Source organism: Drosophila ananassae, chromosome 2R, assembly GCF_017639315.1.
Source record: "Drosophila ananassae strain 14024-0371.13 chromosome 2R, ASM1763931v2, whole genome shotgun sequence".
In the NCBI taxonomy this organism is placed as follows: Eukaryota; Metazoa; Arthropoda; class Insecta; order Diptera; family Drosophilidae; genus Drosophila; species Drosophila ananassae.
In genome coordinates, this window is record NC_057928.1 from 7333097 (window position 1) to 7355552 (window position 22456).

At 39.3% G+C, this 22456-nt stretch overlaps 1 long non-coding RNA gene across 1 annotated transcript; it reads right to left on the bottom strand.

The window, feature by feature from the left end:
- Positions 1-10846: 10846 nt before the first annotated feature.
- LOC116655795 lies at positions 10847-12355 on the bottom strand. The gene is made up of 2 exons (XR_004310856.2): positions 12043-12355; positions 10847-11966 (listed from the first exon to the last, which is right to left on the bottom strand). It is a non-coding gene; the product is annotated as an uncharacterized LOC116655795 (long non-coding RNA).
- Between the last annotated feature and the right edge of the window lie 10101 nt (positions 12356-22456).

Consider the following 22456-nt stretch of genomic DNA (forward strand, 5'->3'; position numbering starts at 1 on the left):
CGGTTTATATACACAAAACAATCCAATTGATTAGTACCATTCTCGGAACGCATCGCTTTTAATGCAGTTGGCCCAGATAATATGCAAATTAGTTGCAACCAAGCATTCCACTGCAACTGCGTTGCGGCCTGCAATGCTAAATTGTGGGTATAAACTACATTGGAGTGCATATGTGCTCATCCATCTCATCCGTTCAGCTTCAATAGATGAGCATAAGCTGGAAGCGAGCGTTGTATGGCTTAAATTACAAGTGATTTGTTTGAGCCAAGAACTTTCTGTAAATTAACTTTTGTTTTAAAAACCTTTAAAGTCATTCTTCTTTTCTCGTTTAAAGGACTGACTCCTGTTTGGGTTGTAATGGCAAATGAAGTCCCTCCACTTAACTGGCATTCCCAAAAATAAGTACAACAAATGGCGTTTCGAAACTATTTTTGACTTTTTGGCCATCGCCGGCAGCGGCAATCGTTCGATGTTGCTGCTGCTGCTGTTGCTTCTGTTTCTGCCCTTTGTGTTTATCGGAGAGTGGAGCAGAACGTTTCGATCTCCTATGGCTGTCAGAATGAAAACAAACAGAATCAGACATCTCAACTGGCACACCCACACCCATACCCATAACCATACCCATCCCCTGCCCCTACTCATCCTCATCCAAACCAACACACACACCCATTCAATAAAATCGAAACTTTTGCATTGTACATGTAAATTGCCATTGCCATTGCCTCCCCCGATGATATGGTTGCCTCTGCTGTGTTGCTCTTGTATTTGTTGGGCGTTATGCAAAAGAAAAACTCTTCGCACAGCGCATAAAATTTTATTTGTTGCTACTTTTGGGCTTGCGCTTGATTTGGCAGCTCACACTCACCCACATGTATAATGTATGGGCCTTCCTCCTCACTGATATTTGGCATATTTTGTGCACATCAATATCTCGCGTGCTAGTTGGCATCCATTCCAATACCAATACGTATCTCCCTACCGATTCCCATACCCGTTGCAATTCCCACATTGATATACAGATAGCAAAAATATGAGTCACTTTCAGTTTCCTTTTTTGGTTAAAATGTAGTTTGGAAGATATAGCCCTCGCTGGGGCCGATATAGTGGCTTCATGCACTTATGTTGGTTTTTGAAGGGAAACCCCCAGAAAATTTGGAAAAATATCGAAACAAATAATGCGTCCATGTTTTTATGCAGATTTATGGAGAATCGATCTTTGAATCTATTAAGGTATTCCGTTCAAAAATCGGATGGTTTTTGCCAAAGATATAGCTCTCGATGGGGGCGCGATAGTGGCTCCAAGCACTTTGTTGGTTTTTGAAGGGGATCCCTCTTAGAAAATTTGAAAAAATATCGAAAAAAATAATGTTTTTTGGATTTAAATGCAGATTTATAGAGAATCGATCTACGAATCGATTAAGGTATTCCTCTCAATAATCGGGCTAGTATTACCAAGGATACAGCCTTCGATGTATTCCATATTTTTGCTGCATGCAATTTTTTAGATTTTTAGCAGAGTCCTTCTATAAAGTTTTTGCAAAAGATAAACAAAATGAAAAAAATTTTTTTTTCTGTGTAATAACCCGCTGGCGTATTGGCTGCGCGTATTGTGGCACACCAATGGGTCGAATTGAGCTCGCGTGGGTGGCATCGGGGCGGCGCAACACATGTAAAGTGTGGCTCATGTGGAGCATCGGCGGCAGCTGTATTGTGCTATGTGCGATATGTGGATGTGCGTGCATTTGACTTTACTATTTCAACTATTCAAGTTTTGGTTTGTGGCATTTAAGCAAATGTTTTTTCAAATGTCTATAAATCCAAATGAATTCTGTAACGTGTAACGGTAGTAGCGATCAATCCGGGATTCTGCACTTGCGGGGCACGCTTTACTTTTCCGGCTCTGACTCGTCGGCTTGGGGGGTGGTGGTCTTGCTCCGTACAGAATCCCACGCCTACTACACATTATTATTAATTAGAAATCGAATTTAGCGTGCTGCGACAAAAAAAAAATACTCAAACAGGAAACCTGTGAAAATATCTAGAGCTAAACGATAACCGGAAGAACAGAAGGACAATTTCAGAGAAACCAGAAGAAAGGGAAAGAGAAAGAGGAGAGAAATACAAAAAAAAAATTGCGATACACAGCTGGAATGTGTACGCTTCATGCCCTACCCGACCTACGATCCTCTCCGCTCGAGCATGGCTCTGAGGATCCCTTCATATCCTAGGATCTGAGAAACAACAGCATGGTTCAGTTATAAGTTTAGTTATTCATTATATTATTATTTCTTCAAACGTTATAAAAGGTAATAATTAAAAGATACATGTTTTTGTTTTGTGCGATAGGAAATTATACCCAAAGATTAATATCAAATATTGTAAAATGTAGAAAAATAGTAATCATAACAATAAATTAAAACTAAATATAAAGGAATATTTAGAAAAATGTATTAATGTTAGAAGATATAAAAAAATGTTAAAGTAACGGCTTAATTAATAAAAAAAAGGAAAATAAACAAAAAAATTTAAATTCCTATCCCAAACGTGGCAATAACTTGGCGGCAATATTCGGAAAAATAAATTTAATTTCTATTGTTATTTGACGTTATTCATTTAATATTAAAAAAAGGAAAAAATAATTTTTTTATATTTTTAAGCCTTTATAAAATTTTCAAACATATTTTTTTTCAGTGTATTTAAAAATTTTGTTTTATCTAAATTATTTTCAGGTTTTCATTCTCATCTGTAATCTCTAATCATTTTTATTTCAATAATATTAAATTAAATAGAATTCATTCCAAAATTTCTCTCAGTGTAGCCAAAGCTCGCTGACTAAAAGATAAGCTCGCTGTAAATATAACCGTTCTTTGATTCTTCTTTTTTTTTCCATCTTTCTATTTCGCAAAATTCGTTTTAGTGAGAATGTAACTTACACCAACAACAAAAAAAAAACGATAATTTCATGCAGTTAATTTTTTGTGTTGTAAAAAGTAAATATAAATTAAGAAAACAAACTCACTTGCATTTCCATGACGAAAGATCGATCTCCCGCGCTGGCGTGCTGAAAAAACGGAATTTTGGGGGGGGCTTTTCCCATAATTTTCGGGAAATTCGGAGACGCAAATAATTTAAATTTTTTTTTTTTTTTTTGTAACACATCAGAGCTTTTCTTTCAGTGCTTCTTGCTCTTTTCAAACCAAACTCAGCAACCAAAACAAAAATAAAAAAGAAAAAAATCAAAAAAAATAAAAATAAAAATAGAAATTAACAATTTAAATTTCGAGGAGCCTTTCTAATTTCTCTTTGCCGCACGCTTTCACATTTTAACTTTATTTATATAAATTTTCCCATTTTTTTAACTTATTATTTATTTATAACATTTTTAACTATTTATCTTTCCTTTTAACATTTTCTTTTTTTAGCACTGTTTTAGCTTAATCATATTTTAAGGTTTGTTCATTAGAATTCTCACTTCATTGTTTGTAGTGTATTTCACTTAGAAAATTTTGGTATAACCAAAAAAAAATAAATTTTAATTTTCGTTTCTGCACATTTTTCGTTCACGTTTTTGTTTTTTTGTAGCTCGCAAGCATTAATCTTTATTATTTAATATTTTTTCATTATAGTTTTTTTTGTCTTATATTTTCCTCAGTGTGCACGAGGTTTTGGGGATTTTAGGTTAAATTCACGTTTTCACTCCCACTAGGCTTTTTCGCCCACTGTCACAACTAAAACTGCTGGCCCACGGAGTTGCCGATCCCTCGATGGGATGAATAAGGCGCTCCGCGGGACACTTGATGATCGCTGGGCCGGCTCAGGGCTTGCTTCACCTGGATGCCGGGCCGATGGATGAGGCACGTGGAGGGGGATTTTCCTGAGTAAGGCCAGTAACTCCTGAGGGTTCCTATTTTTCTTCCTTCCTTGGGTGGGTTGGCAGATTAGGCAGGTTTATCTGGGTAATCTGAAGAAATAACCCAAAAAAAAAATTTTAACCTCTCTGTGAGTAAACACCCACATGCCAAGGCAAGAAAACTTACGTGCACAGGTCTTTCTGCTATGGAGGTTGAATCGAAAAGAATCTAAGCTCCTAGAGCGGAAATCTATGTCGATCCAACCTTACGCCATCATAGGTAAATAGAGCTTTTCAGTGCATACCTGCATACAGCTGATAAGAAGCTGCATCTCGGATGGCAACTCTTAGTTTACCTAATCGGTAATCTACGCTTACGATCTTTGGCGCCAAATATAAAACCATTTGAATTTTTCTTTGGCTTCAGTCGCCAGTACAAAACCCCCCCGCTAAAATCAGACTAGGGTATGATCGAGAGAATACACTAGACTGATTCCGACTGAAGCTATTGTCGAATGTCTTTAGCGTGGTAAGTACCTACAACTTTTCCTTGAAGGTCTTCCAGTTCATAATAGAGGTTACCGATCTTTCTTCGAATCCGAGATTTTACAAACATTGGCCCGAATTTGGCGTTATAGCCAGCTTGAAAGCAGCTTTGCTTAAAGTTACGTCGATATACCTCTTGACCTTCAGTATACGTAACATTACGAGTGGGGAGATCATAGCGCCTCTTGTTTTCCTCGTGCTTTCTATACATTTGCTCGCAAGCTTGTTTGCGAACTATTTCGAAAGAATCCTGCCTGTCAAATCGTAGCGAACGATCGTTCAAAAGATTTAAACGTCGGAGCAGAGAATAGGTCGAACCAGAGGTAACCATATGCTGTCCAAAAGCCATGTAGTACGGACTTGTTCCAAGGCTGGAGTGTATAGCAGACCTCAGCGCACAGGATATCCTGTTCAGAACTTCATCCCAATCCTTCTGATCCGGGCGTATATACGCTCTAATGGCGGATATGACCGATCTATTTACACGCTCCGAGGCGTTAGCCTGAGGTGAATAAACAGCAGGCAGAGTATGATTAATGCTATATTCCTGCATTAATCCTCGAAACGCTTTCGACCTAAATTGGGACCCATTATCTGACACTATCGTTTCAGGGACTCCAAAAGTCATAAACAGTTCACTGTCTAGATACTTCACAATGACGCTAGAATCAATCTTCCTAACAGGTTTAAGGAAAACAAACTTTGAGAAGTGATCGAGGACGATAAAAATGCCCACGTTTCCACTTCGCGATCTGGGATAAGGCCCGAGAAAATCAACGAAAAGCCTTTGAAGGAACCGCTGAGTCTCCGGTGCTCTTCCCAAAGGAGGTCTGAGAACACAATTCGGTGCTTTCGTGCATTTGCAAACCTCACAAGCACTTATATAGGCTCTTACGTCTGAAACGAGACCAGGCCAGAAATAGTATCGCCTAATCCTCTCGATAGTTTTGTGTACGCCTCCATGTGAGGCCAAGGAGCCATCATGAGCTAGAGAGAGAACTTTGGGCACTAATTCCTTTGGTAACCAAAGCTTCCATGCGTATTCGTCATGTACCTGTTCCCCGGTTAAGTGTTCCGCTTTACGATACAAATAACCGTCTTCCACTTTAAGATCAGGGAAATTTAGTTTATTTTCTTCCACTCTCTTTATCAGATTAATATACTCCTCTGATTTAAATGATTCGGAATTTAGATCAATAATAAGTCCTTCCGTCAAATCTATGGCAGCAACTGCCTCTTCGTTCACGCGAGACAAAACGTCGGGAACAACGTTTAGTGAACCCTTGCGATGCTCGATCTCGAAAACGTATCTTTGTAACGCTAACGACCACCGAGCTAATCGGGAACTTAAATCGTGGTTCGACATCAACCACTTTAAAGAAGCATGATCTGTAATTATCTTGAATTTCAAACCCTCCACATACGCTCTAAAATTCTTTAAAGCGACGATAGCAGCTAAACATTCTTGTTCAGTGACTGTGTAGTTTTTCTGAGCTTTATTCAATTTCTTTGAAACAAAAGCAATCGGTCTCTCGTCGCCTTCGTCTGAAACCTGCACTAATACTGCTCCTACGCCTGTTTTGCTGGCATCACAGTGTATAGCGAACGGCTTCGCGAAGTCTGGACTACATAAAACAGGTGCTTCACTAAGACACTGCTTTAGCCTCTCAAACGCTCTTATAGCCTCTTCGGTCAAGATGAACTTTCGTTTTGTCGTCATCAAGTCTGTCAAAGGAGCAGACAGAGACGCAAAATTTGGCACGAATTTCCGATACCATCCACACATCCCCATAAAGCTTCTCAAGTTCTTTAGGCTTTTTGGTAAAGGAAAGTTGGTAATCGCAGACACCTTTTCTGGGTCTGTACGGATTCCGCCGTCACCTATTATATGACCTGGATAACGCACCCGCCGCATGCAGAAGTGACTTTTGCCAATGTTGATTGTCAAACCTGCACGCCTAATGTGCAATGCTAACTCCCTGAGAACTTCGAGGTGATCTTCAAAACTTGCAGATACTATTAGAAGATCATCTAAATATATAAAAACTTCGTTCCTCATGTGAGCTGGCACTACCTTGTCCATTAAACGAGACATGGTGCTCGTAGCATTGCATAAGCCAAACGGCATTACTTTAAATTGGTATAACGGTCTACCTGGTACCGTGAACGCAGTCTTATCGCGCGACTGAACGTCTAAAGGCACTTGCCAATAAGCATCCTTTAAGTCTAAGCTAGTTATAAACTCTGCTTTCGGTAATCGGCTCAAAATCCCATTTATTTGGGGAAGAGGATACGCGTCCTTTTCCGTGAAACTATTGACTTTCCGGCAATCTAAACATATTCTAACTTTCCCTGGTTTAGTAACCATTACTATCGGGGAGGACCATGCACTCTCCGATTCCTCTATCACACCCAATTGCAACATTCTGTCGATTTCAGTATACATTGCCTTTTCGACTGCAGGAGATACAGGGAAATGCCGCTGTTTGATGGGCTTCGCCATTCCTACATCAATTGTGTGGGTTATCAAATTTGTCCTGCCTAATCCTTCCTGAGTAAAAGAAGGAAAACAATTTATGGTATTTGCCAATTTAGCTTTTTCGGCTTCCGACAAATCGTGTTGATCCACCTCGTCTGGGCGGACTGCCTTAGCCGATTCTATTTCCGATATCTTTAAATGTGTTGGAAGAAGATCGTATAACTTCCAAAAGTCTATGCCAAGATATAAATCTTGTTTGAGTGAAGGTACGACATACAGTTTTAAAGGCTTCTTATCATTGCCGTATTCTACGTCAATGTTTAGAACTCCTACTATATTTTGGGATTTCCCGTCTGCTGTCGCAGCGCTGCCTTTTATGGCTCGGTATTCCTTATTCTTTATCACTTCCTTAGCTAATTCTCCCCCTATGCAACTAATCGAAGCTCCCGAATCTAACAAACCGTATACAACTCGATCGAGCAATCGAACCGGTAGAAACGGTCGAGGATCTCTAGTTCCTGCGGGTATGGAATTAATGTGTTTCAAACTGTCTTTGCATCTTTTCACATTTTTCCAAAAAGCCTTTAACCTTCGTGAATTTCGTTTAGCTACGTTAGCTATCTTTTGTACTTCATGGATTGCGACGTCCCTTAACTTTGAAATTTTGCTGTGAAGCAGAGGTGGGACTATTTGGGACTATTTGTTCGTCTGGGGAAGAGAGAGATACCCTTTGAAGAGTGTCCTCTATTGGTCGGTCATTGTGGACTGATTTCGACTGGCATATGAAGTCTTCTGTTTGTATTGCGACTTCGATATGCCTTGCTTGAAGTTTTTTGAACATTTACTGCAACTTGGCTTGTACGTGTTAGCCGCACCGCATCCGTAACAAAAAACACGTCTTTCTGAGAGACAATCTTGATACCTATGTCCTTCGCTTTGGCAGTTCCAGCATTTTAAGGAAAAGGCTTCGACTCCTGCCTCACCCTCAGGTTCTGATTCTTGGAGATCTACCATTTCATCTGCAAATTCAGCTACTTCACGCCTAAAAGGAACAACCTTAGTGTATCCACTACATCTCTTGACATCAGCGAGAAATGCTTCGCGACGCCTACAAATCTCCCTTAATTCGGACACCGTTTTTATTTCCAGATTCAGGATTTCATGGCGAATTTCAGGACGAAGATTACTTTTAAGTACTCGGACAAGTTTACTCGACACCCAGGGCTGTTCTAACTGATCAATTAGTCCTGATATGTTGTCGTAGAAGCTATCGAAGGATTCGTTTGGTTTCTGTTTAGTCATTCGAATTAATTCCTCTATGTCATTATCATCTCTACTGTGTCTGAATTGAAGTCGTAAGGCTGCACAAAAATCCTCCCAAGAGATTTCACCGTACGCCTTATGGTACCGCCAATAAAACTCGTTGGCTTTCCCTTCGAATAGAACACTGCAGTTCCTACACAAAACGGTAAAGTTTCCGTCCAGCATTTGCCTCGTGAGGGCTTCGACCCTATAAATAAAATTGTCAACAGACATACCTTCTCCAGAAAATTTAATTTTCCAACCATTGAGAATGTGAACCACTTTATCTGGCCGCGTTAGTAATTCAGATGCAACCGTGCGTTGGGAAGCAGGAGAGCGTGGAGTTTCGACTCTATCAAAAACTCTTGGCACCTGATCTTGGAGCTGGGGCTGAGCTGGGCTTGGTGTGAGCGTCACTCGATTCACACTTTCCGAGAAAGCATTCTGTATTAATTCAGACATCTTCTCAGAGAGAGTGGCTAACATCCTCCGCTCCATGGCTAACAAAGTGACTGCGTTGGCTGTAATAATACTTGAATTCGTATTATTATTGCTAGAACTTCGTATTGAAGTAGAAGGTCCCTCATCTAATGGATTATTAACCGGCTGAGTAGCTTTAGATCTACTTCGAGTTTCTCGAGCTACTTTTTCGGCGGTTTTAGAGGCTGTGGCTCTACATGCCGATTCGCAAACTGGACACTTCTCACTGTTCTTCCAATGAGCTTCAATACATTCTCTGTGGAATTCGTGCTGGCATGTTGTTGTATATGCGTTTGCTGAACTAATGTCAACTTGACATATAGAACACAAAGAATTTGAGGCACTTCCGACTCTCCTATTCGGCGATCGATCTAACCCCATCATACTCAAATAATTCTCAAAAATGTGACACACGAAAAAAATATTTCAATATAATAAAGAAAAATATAACTCAATAAAATTTATATAAACTGAACCCTTAGCTTGTTGTTCTCGTCTCCAAGGATATGTACATTCTCTTTTCTTACATTTCTCAAAAGGTGTATGGAGTTTGGAAGAAAATTCGTTCAAATTGACTTTAACTTATTCGAAAGATAATCCTTTCTTTCTACCTAAGTTTTGGACGGTGACCTCTTACACTCGTATTCCAGTGTAAACAAGTTTTCCTTCCAGTAGTAAGAATTTAGATTCAGAAGTTACGAAGATAGGATACGACACTTCTCGCAAGTTGTGCCAGTATTTTCCTCTTTGTTCATCGATAACTTCCTTCATAGACCAGTTTGAGTAGCTCAGTGATTGGTTTTTTCGATCGCGGACAGAAAATCAACCGAAGTTTTAATTTTTAAATCTGTTTTCCTGCGACTGAAAACTCCAGTCACGTCTGCTTGAGGTAGGAAATTTCCGCTTTATGATCTAATTCCGGGCAGCTTCGAATACTGATATTCTTTCGGCATGATTTCCAGGAATTCGAACAAAAATTGAAAATTTAGAAAAGGTGAAATTTTAAAGAAACGAAGAAATGAAAGAGTTTCTGAAATTATGTCCTTCGCGAGTCTTAATGAACTTGAATTTATTCACTAAGGCCCCACGTTGGGCGCCACTTTTTCTTAATTAATAATAAATAATTATCTGTAACGTGTAACGGTAGTAGCGATCAATCCGGGATTCTGCACTTGCGGGGCACGCTTTACTTTTCCGGCTCTGACTCGTCGGCTTGGGGGGTGGTGGTCTTGCTCCGTACAGAATCCCACGCCTACTACACATTATTATTAATTAGAAATCGAATTTAGCGTGCTGCGACAAAAAAAAAATACTCAAACAGGAAACCTGTGAAAATATCTAGAGCTAAACGATAACCGGAAGAACAGAAGGACAATTTCAGAGAAACCAGAAGAAAGGGAAAGAGAAAGAGGAGAGAAATACAAAAAAAAAATTGCGATACACAGCTGGAATGTGTACGCTTCATGCCCTACCCGACCTACGATCCTCTCCGCTCGAGCATGGCTCTGAGGATCCCTTCATATCCTAGGATCTGAGAAACAACAGCATGGTTCAGTTATAAGTTTAGTTATTCATTATATTATTATTTCTTCAAACGTTATAAAAGGTAATAATTAAAAGATACATGTTTTTGTTTTGTGCGATAGGAAATTATACCCAAAGATTAATATCAAATATTGTAAAATGTAGAAAAATAGTAATCATAACAATAAATTAAAACTAAATATAAAGGAATATTTAGAAAAATGTATTAATGTTAGAAGATATAAAAAAATGTTAAAGTAACGGCTTAATTAATAAAAAAAAGGAAAATAAACAAAAAAATTTAAATTCCTATCCCAAACGTGGCAATAACTTGGCGGCAATATTCGGAAAAATAAATTTAATTTCTATTGTTATTTGACGTTATTCATTTAATATTAAAAAAAGGAAAAAATAATTTTTTTATATTTTTAAGCCTTTATAAAATTTTCAAACATATTTTTTTTCAGTGTATTTAAAAATTTTGTTTTATCTAAATTATTTTCAGGTTTTCATTCTCATCTGTAATCTCTAATCATTTTTATTTCAATAATATTAAATTAAATAGAATTCATTCCAAAATTTCTCTCAGTGTAGCCAAAGCTCGCTGACTAAAAGATAAGCTCGCTGTAAATATAACCGTTCTTTGATTCTTCTTTTTTTTTCCATCTTTCTATTTCGCAAAATTCGTTTTAGTGAGAATGTAACTTACACCAACAACAAAAAAAAAACGATAATTTCATGCAGTTAATTTTTTGTGTTGTAAAAAGTAAATATAAATTAAGAAAACAAACTCACTTGCATTTCCATGACGAAAGATCGATCTCCCGCGCTGGCGTGCTGAAAAAACGGAATTTTGGGGGGGGCTTTTCCCATAATTTTCGGGAAATTCGGAGACGCAAATAATTTAAATTTTTTTTTTTTTTTTGTAACACATCAGAGCTTTTCTTTCAGTGCTTCTTGCTCTTTTCAAACCAAACTCAGCAACCAAAACAAAAATAAAAAAGAAAAAAATCAAAAAAAATAAAAATAAAAATAGAAATTAACAATTTAAATTTCGAGGAGCCTTTCTAATTTCTCTTTGCCGCACGCTTTCACATTTTAACTTTATTTATATAAATTTTCCCATTTTTTTAACTTATTATTTATTTATAACATTTTTAACTATTTATCTTTCCTTTTAACATTTTCTTTTAGGTTTTCGTTTTCACCTTCGCATTTAGTTCTTTTATAATATTTATTTTTTTAGCACTGTTTTAGCTTAATCATATTTTAAGGTTTGTTCATTAGAATTCTCACTTCATTGTTTGTAGTGTATTTCACTTAGAAAATTTTGGTATAACCAAAAAAAAATAAATTTTAATTTTCGTTTCTGCACATTTTTCGTTCACGTTTTTGTTTTTTTGTAGCTCGCAAGCATTAATCTTTATTATTTAATATTTTTTCATTATAGTTTTTTTTGTCTTATATTTTCCTCAGTGTGCACGAGGTTTTGGGGATTTTAGGTTAAATTCACGTTTTCACTCCCACTAGGCTTTTTCGCCCACTGTCACAACTAAAACTGCTGGCCCACGGAGTTGCCGATCCCTCGATGGGATGAATAAGGCGCTCCGCGGGACACTTGATGATCGCTGGGCCGGCTCAGGGCTTGCTTCACCTGGATGCCGGGCCGATGGATGAGGCACGTGGAGGGGGATTTTCCTGAGTAAGGCCAGTAACTCCTGAGGGTTCCTATTTTTCTTCCTTCCTTGGGTGGGTTGGCAGATTAGGCAGGTTTATCTGGGTAATCTGAAGAAATAACCCAAAAAAAAAATTTTAACCTCTCTGTGAGTAAACACCCACATGCCAAGGCAAGAAAACTTACGTGCACAGGTCTTTCTGCTATGGAGGTTGAATCGAAAAGAATCTAAGCTCCTAGAGCGGAAATCTATGTCGATCCAACCTTACGCCATCATAGGTAAATAGAGCTTTTCAGTGCATACCTGCATACAGCTGATAAGAAGCTGCATCTCGGATGGCAACTCTTAGTTTACCTAATCGGTAATCTACGCTTACGATCTTTGGCGCCAAATATAAAACCATTTGAATTTTTCTTTGGCTTCAGTCGCCAGTACAATTCTCGTAATTATTGAAACTACTTGCAGACTGAAAGTGCGTAACTTTCAGTTGGCTTTCTATGAATGTCATTAACAGATGTAACAAGATTTTCAAGATTTTTTTGTTGAAATTTGCTGTAATATAACATTTCATAAGAATGTTGTGCTTCTGAATGTTATTCCACAGAATATGTTGATTTTTAAAGGGAATACTTTCGGATTAAATACATTTCATATGTTGTGAACATGAGAACACTTTTATTGAAAAGACTAAACTGTGGACGCTGTTTTAAGGGTAGACCGCTGTTAACGAGGCTGTTACTGTGTATCGTAAGGGGACGCTATTTTAAGTGTAGGCCACTACAGTCTGTTATTGTGTATAGTAAGGGGTGGTTTATAGCAATGTTATGTATATAAAACAAAGGTTATCAGCTAAAAATATATAAATTTCTGCTGGGTTCGGGAAGATTGTTCCAGATTTGCTCGATCCCAAATATACTTATGTTTATATATTTTGGCTAATTGTGTTTGGAATAAAAAATAAGTCGCTCACAAAAATTATATGAAAATATCAGCACCCGGAATATGCTGACACAATTTTCGAAACAAATAATATAAATGAAACAAATAAATAAGATATATCTGATATATCTCAATTATATTTGAGATGATGTGCTGCTCTCCGAAAACTACTGCTGAGTCAAATAAAAAAATTAAATATCTGAACTTTCAAAAATAAAACAAAACGAAATTTGCACCCATGAAATTGGCTGCTCTCCGAAAACTAGAGGTAAGAATATAAATTATAGGTGAGCTGAGGTCATTAAAATAAAATAAAAGAAATAAAACACTCAAAATAAAAGAATAAATCAGATATATCTCGAGTATATACAGTAGGAAACAGACAGAGAGCAAAATTGAGTACATGTTGAAAATTTGATGTTTAAGTGCTCATAACACATGGTAACGCCTTTTTTTCTAAGATTATCTATCTTATTCATAACAAAATGGCATATTTATTTTATCCATTAAAGAAGCCGTTTACTAGATATAAATTAAAATCGGAAGAAACATGCATATACTCAGTTTAGAGCCTGAAGTAATTCGAACTGTATAGTTGCTTTTATTAAAGAAACCCCTGTAATTATAAGTCACCTTTCACCATCATAACTCGGAGAGCGACACGTCAAAGAAAGTTTTCTTCATTGATCTTAAATTTTCTTTTTGTTTTGGTAATAAAATGAAAAAAACATCGGCAGATCAAGAGAACAGCATTGTTTCTTTACCAAATCGAGTTTTCTCGACGCGTGCTATTGGAAAAAAACTTAAAATCAGCCAATCAGTGGTGGTTAGAGTCCAAAAAAGCAAAAATGGTAAGAAAAAAGCTGATTGAAATAAAATAATAGCAGTTACACTTAAAAACTTCAAATTAAATGAAATTTGCACCCAGAATATGAACAAATGAAACGCCGACACAATTGTTGGAACAAATAGTAGAAATTAAATAAATCAGATATGTCTCAAATATATTTGAGATGATGTACTGCTAGTGGATAACTAGCGGCGAGAAAAGAAATAAAACAATAAATATAAAACACTCAATATAAAATGGTATTTGCACCCAGAATATGAACAAATGAAACGCCGACGTAATTTTTGGTACTAAAATAAATAATTCCATATCGGTTTTCAAAATAAAATTTGCACCCAGAGTATGAACAAATGAAACGCAGACAGAATTTTGGGGGAAGGAAATCAAGATTTTGGGGAAATTGCAAAAATTTATTTTGTGTTTCAAAAAAAAAAAAGTCCATCAAAATAAAAAAAATTATAAGAAAAATATAATATATTTGAATTAAAATTACAAATAAATAAAAAAATAAATCAGGAAAGAAGGGAACTTGCTGCCACAACCGGCAGAACCCGAATGAATTTAATTGCACTTGGCCTCGAGCTCATTTCTAGTTTTTAAAGTGGACAGCCTTCTTAGAAAGTTTTTGTCTAAATCCTACAATAAATAGCTTTAATCAGCACTGGCTTTGTGTGTTGCAAAGTGTAAGTTTTTCAAAAAACCATTTCTGTACCATTTTTTTGAAATCTCAAAGACACTGTTAGGCATTTCATTTCGCATAGCAAAAGTAATTAATGCGATCCACATCACCTGCAGGGGTTGTTTATGGCAACAGTGGACTGTATGTAAAATGGGTTTTGTAGAAAAACTAAAATAATCACAATCAAAATATGCTCTGTTACATTATTTACAGCATTAATTAAACATATTGAAACGTTTTAAAATTTGCATGAATATTGCTTAAGCTCCGGACTGTCACAATTCATTTAATTTGATTTGAGAATTCAGAGTAATGCCTAATAATTTTGTGATATGCCTAATTGAATTTCGCATAATCTGCTTACAATTTGGGCGAGTCTATCAGGATCCTTTTGTTGCGACATCTCTCACATCCTGGCATTCCGGCACCCCGGTATTCTGGCAAGTAGGACACCCAGGCGCCTGGCTACTGGCTACTGGCTACTGGCCACGTGCAATTTAATGCCAGCTTCTGGTCAATTTCACAGAAATGTAGTTCAAGTTGGGGCGCTAAAGGAAAAGTGGGTGGACGGGGGGGCAGGCTGTTGAAAGGGTTGCATGTTCAAGGTGGAGCGAGGGGAGGGGTGATGGGGAGCAGTTGCCATTTCGATAATTAAATGTATGCACGTATGTGTGAGCGTGCCCGAGTGTGTGTGCGTGTATGCACCATTAGTGGTAAAATGTTGTACATTTTTCCAGTGTGAGTGTGGCTGGAATTATGCAAATTGAACCGCAGAAACGCTTTTAAAATGTTTTAAGTGCATTTGCATGAATATTTTGGCGGCAAACACACACACACACACAGTTACATTGAGGCGGAAAAAAGAAGAAAGGAAGCCCAGCACTGCAGTTGCTGCAATGTGTGTCAACCAATTTTAGTCAAATTGAAATTTGTAAGCGCAGCGACCTTCTCGACTCCTCGCGACACCCTGACCTCTGGCTCTCGGCCCCTTGGCCCCATGACCCATGACCCCGGCCCAGAGAAAGCATTTCCCGAAAAAGGCATTCTTGTTTCGTTTCTTAGATAGCTTTTCTCCTCATTTGCCTGATGAACATCCGGAATTTTTATGCTTTTTTTTTGGATAAGCATATTGAAAATGAAAGCACAACAAGCTCACAGAGAAAAATAAGTTAAAGGCTTTAAAATATCTTCTTAAATAAAATTAAACAATAAAATACATATTAGAAGGATAGAAATATCTTTTGTTATCTTTCTTTCTAAAAATATTTAAAAATTTCTGTTTTAAAATTGAATTTTTCATTGTGATCCCATAGTAATCATAGAAATAAGAAATAATGTATGTAAGATATTCCTGGAAATGGCAAAAAAAAAATATATATAGGAGAAAATAGAAGACGCTGGACGATCCTTGGCACTGTCTCGCTCTATCGTGTCGTATCCTGGCCAGGACACAACTAATTGAAGTGCACTGAAGCAGAACCGTTTGCCAATCTCTGTGATAAGCCATGCAGAATCGTGCTGCGAGGCGTAAATTAAAAATATTGTAAGAAAGCGGCCGGCAGGAAGGAGCAGCAGCGGAATGCCTCCCAAAAAAAAAAATCAAAATGAGGGCCAAAAGCATACCAAATGCGCTCGAGTTGATTAAATTCGGTATCAATCACAAGTTTATGGCCTCAAAAGTCGGCTGAGATTTTGATGGATTTTGCAGGCAGCCCAAGGAAGCCTGAAGCCTAAGGCGAGGTGGGTGCCAAAAAATAAGAAACAAAAAAATGAAAATAAAACCCAATGGAATGGGAGGAGCAGTGGATGTCCAAAAGGAAATCGTCGCCGTTGCTGCCTGATTGCTTGGCCACGTTTATATCTCTATATTGTTAGATGCCAAGGAGCGAGTATTGGTGCAGCTCCTTCGAATTCCCCGATTTCTGCCATTTGGCTTCGACCAGTCGCAGTGCAAGCGGAAACGGAAGCGACAAGTCTGCAGCTAAGGCAACAACATCAAGGCTAGTCGCCGCTCAATTTGGTAATGAAGTCCTTGTCGTTGTCGTTATCCTTGTTCTCCGATTTCCCTCCAACCCGCCCTTCCCGCCCACTATCTTCTGTCCGGCTTCATTATGTTTTCCTTGGCTCTAGCTTGGCATAACAGGAAAATCATTAGGCCATGCCGATTTGCTCCGCCCCGCTGATTGCTGAGAGGCGAAAAAGGCGCCTCGTCTCGCCTCGCCTCGCCGGAATGCCAGGATACTGCTCCTGATCCAGCTGTTTCTGCTCCTGCAGCTACTGCAATTTTCCGGATCCGGCTGCCCCTTGGACTGCAATTAATTAAATTTTTCGACCCGTTGTTGGTGTGGCCCGCCTGTCTGTCGGTGGACTGGACTGAACTGGCTGGTTGTGTTGTTTTGTGTTGCCCTTGGTTGCAATGCGTGCGGCTTTAATAAATTTACAAAATTCATTAAATCCTTTGTGCAGCATGTGGGTTGGTCGCTCGTTTCACTCGCTTCTGTGGCCAGTATCCGGGGGGCGCGTGGTCTGAGTCTGGATGGCAAATTAAATGCCTCAGTCCAAGTGGGGAAAGGGCCAAAGTAATATAGCCATTTTGTTGGCCTTAATATCTCCGCCAAGTCCACCGAGTCCACCGCCAAGGGATAAAGCAATTTAAGCTTACTCTCCATCGATGGAAATAAGTTTTGATTATTTATGCAAGCAATTTGCATTTATAGGTGTATTTTATCAAATACAAATAAAATGTTATGTTTACAAATTGGTTTCAATGGCCCGTGAAAAAATAGACTAAAATAAAAAGCCTATTTCAAGCAGTGATTTTCATGTAAAAAATGCAATAATTAATTCCAAATAAGGATATTGATTGCCTACTCAATTACCAACAACATCAGTACAAACAAGTTGACAACTAGGAAGTGCAACATAAAATTAAATAATAAATTTATAAATAGATTTAGAGTGTAGAGCACGCGGCGAGTTGACAATTAGTTGTGTTTTGTTTGAGAGAAGCTTTTACGTCCTTTGGAACTGCTAATTATTTCGAGAAGGACCTCCGAACAAATAGAATTTCGTCCTGGTAACTTATTATTTGTCATGACAATTTCATCCAGCCTATCATTCAATTAGGGATAGATTTATGGAGAAAGTGGCGCAAAGTGTGGGGGAATCGGAAAGCGGCTGCTGCTAAAAATGTAAACATCAATAAGCTTCCGACGTCTATCTGTTATTCTGTTTGCCTTGTTTGTTTTTTGTGTGTCTGGCAAATAAATCACATGCACTTATTTATTTAATTAGACTAACTTCTTACAAGCGCTACAATAGACACACACACATGCACAGAGGCATCTATATATGCACTCACACACACTCACCAATTGACTGGCTGACATGCCACGAGATTGATTAGCTCAGCCGCAAGCTTTGCTTTGCTTCTCGCTCTTTCCTGCTCTTTCTCTTTTTAACCAGGATACATGTGTGAGTTGGTGTGTGTGCACAGGAAGAAATTCTATTGATTAAGATTGAGATTAAAAATATGGAAGGATTTAATTAGTTGCTGAAACAAGACCTTTTTTAAAGGATTTATTAGGAACTATTTATGGCTGTTATAACACATCCTTTTATATCCTTTATACTCCATTGTTTCAAAATATGTTTCTATATTCATTTCTTTGAAGAGAAAAAGTCCTTATAGCTAATCCCTTGTTCCCTGTGCATCCTGCGAGTGTGTGATGGTAGTTGTACCTTGTAGATTGGTGTAAATTGTGCATGGAAATGTAACTTCTGTTCCGCTCAACTCCTTTGGATACCGTTCGCTTCACAGTTCGGCTCAGTTTGGTTCGCCTTGGTTGCTGACATTATAAATTACCAGGCAGCATGCGGCAGGCAGCAGGCGGCATGAGGCATGCGGCATGGGGCATGCGGCATGGGGCATGCGGCAGGCAGTAGAAAGCAAGAAGCAGCCGCCGCCAATGCCGCAAGGCAAAAACAACTTGAACTCATTAATGTAAGTGATTTTTCTTGCGGGCGCTCGTTTACATGGAGTCCTTGGTCCTGCTGGAGTCCTGGATTTCCTACTGATTTCATGAGCCTTTCGCAGGACCAACAAGGCCATCGGGGCGGCCAAGGGAAAATCATCTTTCAATTTCAATTGATTTTGCTTGTTGCCATTGCACGTTGATTGATTGCAGCGATTTCTTAGGGAAATTCTAGCTCGCATCCAGCATTTTTACTTACGGCATCTTATCGTCTAAGTAATTGCCATTGCAGGGCCATCCTCTTCACTCCAATTTACGTTTCGGCCCGGCTCGGCCTAGCCTCAGGGCCAATTATTTGCCAGTTTAATTTACATAAATTAAATTTGTTGCCTTCTTGGCTTTCTTTTTTCAACCACCAACCCCCCAGTTCGGTATTTTTGTTTTATTTCGAGCTGGTTTGTTGTCGCTGGCCGAATGTCTTTGGGCTTTTATGACCACAATGGACATAATATTTATGACCGTGGGCTAGGTCCTTAGGCCTGGCTCGGTACTCGGTACTCGGTACGGTGGATATCTACACAGCTCTGTGGGCCAGTAGCGTGTCCTTTTGTTGGCTTTTATTGCGCCAACTTTACGAGTGGCAACTTTGGCACTTGTCAAATGACCAGCCCCAAAGGGGTCTGTCAAGCCACATATATTTCACCCGACCAACTACTATACTATATATTGGGCACGAATTGTTTTACGACTTGGACGCGTGGCGGTTCTACGATATGCGAAACTTAAACTCTAGGAGTGTTGGGAGTGACCCCACTTGATAGCTAATAGCCATATGATGTCTAAAACTATGCAATTTTCCATTAAATAATTATTATCTCATTTTGATTGCAGAATAACCTTTGAGACCTCATACTACCTTTATGTCTTAATATCTGACACAATAAGGCAAAATTTGGTGAAATAATAATTGTTTAATTTGAAGTTGGAATCCCCCAGTCAGCCACACGTGTCTCGTTTGGGCTCACCTGGGGAAGCCCCTACTTGAGGGCTGTCGTTACACTACTAGAGCGCTTTCATGCAATTTCCACAATGACAAAGCCAGGCCCACGCCCACGCCCACTCCGGCATCAGGACCAGTGCCCGCCCATCGACGGTTTTGTGCTAATTGAATCAGAGCGCGCGACGGAAACGGAAATGTCAATGGCAGCTCAAAAATGGTGACAACGGCGGTGAAAACAAAATGTGCGTGCCTTTGTCGCCGTGGTGTGTGAGTCTATGGGTGTGTGTGTCTATTGGTGTGGGAGGAGGCATGTTTGTTGGCGTATGCGCCGTCTAATTGAATATTGAACGAGGCTTTTAGTGTTGACTTTATTAGCGTTGCCACGTTGCCCAAAGTGCCGACAGAAAACTCAATTAGGCGAACAAAAATGATCATAAAAATCAAGTGTTTGCTCTGCTGTCACAACTATGTATTTAGAAAGCCCAAAAAAAAGCGAAAAGAGAGGGGACTGGAAAAGGAAATTTTGTAAAATTATGTATTTTTGCCTAAGGGAGGTTAGAGCTAAAATAACCATTAAGTTAATTAGTACACTGGTTGCAATCAATGCGATTGAAATTGCACGATTGCAACGCTGACTGCATCAGTCAACAGCATTTATTTGGGGGCATGGTTGGAGGGGGGGTACTGGATAGTGGATAGCGGGTAGCGGGTAGTGGGCGTGGCACAAAGGCAGCGTTTTAATTGCATTTACATGTCCTGCGGGCAAACTTGGTTTGCTCTTCGCTTCTTTTACTCTTCTCATGTTCACCCATTTCCGTTCCTCATGTTCGAGGTCCTGGTCTGCTGTCATTGTTTTTGCACACTCTGCCATTTGTTGCTGGCTTTGTAAAGTTTATTAGACAGAAAATGCATTGTGTGTGTGTTTTCCGCCTCGGGACAACCGCAAAATGTGCCAGTCCAATATAATTATGCGCCATTTAAAATGCTCTTAATGTTGCGAAAATGCTGACACTATTCCCAGCCACCTAACAGCATACCACCCACTGACCATAGCCCACCGCCCACCGCTCACCGCCCATTGTCCTGCCACGCCCCACTGCACTTGTCGCTGGAAGAGCTCGCAAAAAGCTGGCCAGCGAGCCATGGCCCAAATTTAATTGACATGTGTCCGGAGAACTCAAACATGTCTGCCGGACCTTTGACCCACACCGAGAGAAAATTGAATAATTTCGTGCCAGATTTTATAATTGGAATGCTCGGTGTCCTGGCAGAAAAGGACAAAAATCGAGAGTATTTTCTCCTAGTGTCCTTGCCGAGGGTTGAGTCCTGGGCCGGTCCAGGAGCTCCGTCATTATTTCGCTTGGCGGCCCATCGAAGGTCGAATAAAATCGATGATGCGTCTTTGTTGTGACATTGCCGAGGTCCTCCGGACTCAGGACTCAGGACTCTGGACACTGGGCTGGCATTAACATTAGAATTAATGGTGCAGAACGCTTTTCTCTGTTTTCCGTTTGCTTTTCCCAACCCCTCGTGTTTTTTTTTTGGTGTCCCCCGATGATGGTTGTGATTTGCGAGGTAAATGTGTCTTTAATTTAAAAGTTAAAACTCCAACACTCAAGAGGGTGGAAGGATGTCCCACCATATCTTATGAGTGTTTAATTAAAGTGTAGGGAGGGAAGAAAAAAAGTTTTGCCAAAACAAGGGGCGGACCCTTCGAGAATCCACCCAATTAGAACGTTAAAGCCTCGGGTTGTGAGCTGTGATTGAAACTGCAGTTTGTTTGGCCAAGATACCTTGGTGTTTGGTAACCCGCTCTCTCCCTGGCTTTGTCCTATTTCCGTTGCAGGACTCCATATGCATATATATATGAATATGTAGGTTGTGTGCTTAATACTCTTGTGCCGAGATATCATCATTAATATGCCAGCGTAATATGCATTTGGGTAGAAGTTGTGGTCCTGGCCGTGGCCGGCATGGTCCTGCAGCTGTAAGCCAAAGCATCATAACTGTAATTATGTATTTGGGCATTCGGCTGTGGCTAATTCCAGATTTAAGCTCACAATTGACTGCATGCGCCACACTCGGGGCCTAAATCATCGGGCTCATGCTGCCATTCCACATTTATTATTTCCGAAAATTTCTGCCAAATTAGCTGGGAATTATGATCGCTGAGAAGCTCCTGCCTTGAAGGCCGTATTTTAATTCTATTAATATTTTAGGAGCCAGAAAGCATGGCAAGCCATTCGCTCGAAGTCTCGCACAATTAATCATTACATTTGTTTTGACGAGCTCCGACGAAGCTCATGCATTAAAAATTACACCATTTAAGCTGCAGAGCGAGCGCATCTATCAGCAGATGCTCAGATACAAATATATATATATGGTATATCCTTGTATATATGGACAAGAACAACAAAGTAATGAGACAGGCACGTGCTTGGGTCTTGGGGTTGCCAAGGAGGGGGATTTTCAATTGCATTAAATGAAGCATGACAACCTTTATCCCCAAACCCTCGAATTCATCTTTCCCATTCAGTGGGGCTCCTGCTGATAAGTAAACATGTGTCAATAAATAAAACCATTTACTTGACGCCTGCATCCTTCCTTCCTTTCCTTAGTCCTAGCCCATCCTGGCCCGTCCTAGCCCTCTTCTATATTGTCTGGCCCGACATAAAACAGCAAATGAAGCGAAAAACTGGCAAAAGGCTTTTAAAATTCACTTAAAAAACCCCCAACAATGGCATTCCCCATTCACATATCGAATTTATTCCTCTTTCAGTCTTAAAGCCAGACCCCAATTCTTGCTACTATTTTATGAATCAATTTTTTCCGAGTATGGGATGCTTTTTTTCTTGGCTACTTCATGTTAATGTCGTCGCTTGTTTTAGTGTCGCCAAATCGGTTAAATGGCTTAAAAGTTTGCGATAAAATAAAATGTATGAGACAACTGCTCTGGGCACTGAGTGTTTAGGCCTTAATTTTCACGCTCGCTTAGCTGTCGGCCAAGAACAAACTTTTGGCCACTTGCCGGTCACGTACCCAATCAATGGCAGTCATCATAAAAGGTTCTACCACATCTCTGCCCGCCCATTTCCGTATGTAGTTTTGCCCAGCCCAGCTATGAGGGCGTGGCACTCATTTATGCCCGTTAAGTGCC